The 2,500-nt window shown below is 49.0% G+C and overlaps 1 pseudogene; it reads right to left on the bottom strand.

The window, feature by feature from the left end:
• Positions 1-781, bottom strand: part of LOC119100759 (tubulin alpha-1 chain-like) — a 4,629-nt pseudogene extending 3,848 nt beyond the window's left edge.
• Positions 782-2,500: the final 1,719 nt, after the last annotated feature.

Here is a 2,500-nt window from a genome sequence, read left to right as displayed (position 1 = left end):
CTGTTGTGCGTTTGGCTAAAAATGTGCACATTCACGACAGACGCACACTCATAAGTCGGTGAATCACACAACTTACGTCACTGTGACAAGAAACACGCTGAAGCACTGGTTAAACACGACGCAGCGTTCGTAGACGCCTGGCGGCCTTCACGTACCGATGACGGACGGCTCGAGGTCGACGAACACGGCGCGCGGCACGTGCTTGCCGGAGCCAGTCTCGGCGAAGAACGTGTTGAAGCTGTCGTCGCCGCCGCCGACCGTCTTGTCGGAGGGCATCTGGCCGTCCGGCTGGATGCCGTGCTCCAGACAGTACAGCTCCCAGCAGGCGTTGCCCATCTGGACGCCCGCCTGGCCCACATGGATGGAGATGCACTCACGCTGAAACGGGGGAAGTCAATTAGAAAATGGGTGGACTCATCTGCGCAATGCGCTGTTGTAGCAATGGGTCCGCCAGGAGTTGAACAACAGTCTCATATTGACACCATAGTATTAAGCTGGCTCTGAGCAACAACGTCTATCCCCAGGAAGTTTCAGTTCAGTACACATTCCGAATTCGTCAGCATCGCCCAGTAAGCCCTACAGTGGCGCATGAAGATGGAAATCGCCTTCGACGACGGAGACGGCGCCAATGGCACCATGGCGCTACAACTTTCCCCATGTGAAAAAACAACAGGGCCCTACGCGCACACACAAGGTGTGCACACACCATTGGTACCGGCTCCAAACGGTCACCTTGGCGACCATGCTGGCGCGTAACCACATGTGTCAAGCTGACCACCATATATCATGTAGTGCCATCGTCATACGCGCGGTTCAAAGCTACCCACGAGAATCCATAGGTTGTCGCGTGCATCTAGATGCTTACCAATTTATATGGGTGAAACACCGGTAAAGTCGGTGGAAGTGGATCATGCGCGAAAAATGGAATTCATTCGTGAGCCACACGTGGCTGAAGCACCATTTTGTGGCAATGCCGTTCCCATCCCATTTTGCATGGAACACATGACAAAAGCGACAGGCAGGCACGTCTGTTTCGCCAGCAATCTCCCTTGGGCAATCTTTATTTGATGATTAATCTGTAGATGCCTCACGTGCGTAACGGAAGACCAGGGAACGGTACGAGCTGTGTGGGTTAAGTGTAAATAAACACTACGCCTCCACCAGCGCGTGTCACGTCTCTGGTGATGCACAGGCCGCTAGTGAGCTAAAAGGTAATCCGTTCCTCCAATTGCATTTTCGGCATCAGTCGTTATCGTCTATCAAAGGCGCAGTTAACGCCTAGGTCTGACGCCTGTTGCTAAAACCTGAAACCTGATGCAGGAACCGAAATGTTGGCGTTTCCTTTGGAGCTGGACAGACAGTATGGGTCTCTGGTGACTCTAACCACTGAAAATTGTGCTCCAGGACATTACCAAGATTGACATTGGCACAAGAATGTGCACGATATATTGTTAGCATGGGTGACATATAAACAGCAAGCCTTCAATTGCTGATTTGTCAGCAAATAAGGTAAACACTGTGCTTACAAGCAACAAATGTCTTTACCTAGTGTTTTTTCGGCACTATGGGTTTGAGTTGGTATGCTGAGTTACTTAACTTCCATATACTAGTAGGTAGCATTATAGATCTAACATTGGTTGCACTGGCAGTACTAAACGTTTCAATCTATGTTACAATTGAGTAAAAAGGTTGAGCAAGGCTTAGCCAAAAAAATCACTTCGATAACCAGACGTGAATTTAGGAAGTGCTCTGAATCTTTAAACACGTCACACTGAAACCACGGGCAGTGCCTAAACCTCACGAACATCGCGGAAATTCAGGTTCCTCGTCGGAAAAAACGTCCTCGTATCCAATACACGGTACTGCCCGAAACAAGGAGGGACATCGGAAACACAGACGACGCTAAAAGTATTTAATAACCCGCACCCACCACCAATGTGGAGGTAAATTTGCATGTGAGCATCAGTATGCATCACAACAAATATAAAGCCATTTACAAACGTGCATTACCTAAATGGTGTTGTTTAGACCAGATTTCATGATGACGTTTATGCTTTCAGCTCGGACGAGAATTACGAGCAATAAGCCATTCTAAGAACTAACATTCTAAGAACTAAGAAGTCTGCGCCTAGCCTTGCTGCTAAAATGCATACCCCTGAAATGATAGATGATGTGCTAGTCTGCTCCATTACGGCACGTCGGTAAATGATGTGTTACCCTGGTGGTCTGTGTGCTCTCCGTTAGCGTGCGCCTTTCAGGCGTCCTTTAAATCAGCATGTGTAGGTGCTTTAGTGGGCTCCAGTCCACGTCTCTGAGGATGGCATACCACAAGAACAATAGGAGGCATATCAGGCATTCATGAACTGTCTTCCTTCAGGTCTCCATCAACATTCTTCCCTCAGGTCTCATGAAATGTCTTCCTCTAGGTCCCCATAAACTATCTTCGTCAGGCTTCTGACAGTCTTCCTCGTCTCCCTGCCCTACCCAGCCTCTGCGGTCG

Source organism: Pollicipes pollicipes, unplaced genomic scaffold (assembly GCF_011947565.3).
Source record: "Pollicipes pollicipes isolate AB1234 unplaced genomic scaffold, Ppol_2.1 Scaffold_4881;HRSCAF=5763_pilon_pilon_pilon, whole genome shotgun sequence".
Lineage (NCBI taxonomy): Eukaryota > Metazoa > Arthropoda > Thecostraca > Pollicipedomorpha > Pollicipedidae > Pollicipes > Pollicipes pollicipes.
This window is presented reverse-complemented; position numbering and strand designations above follow the sequence as displayed.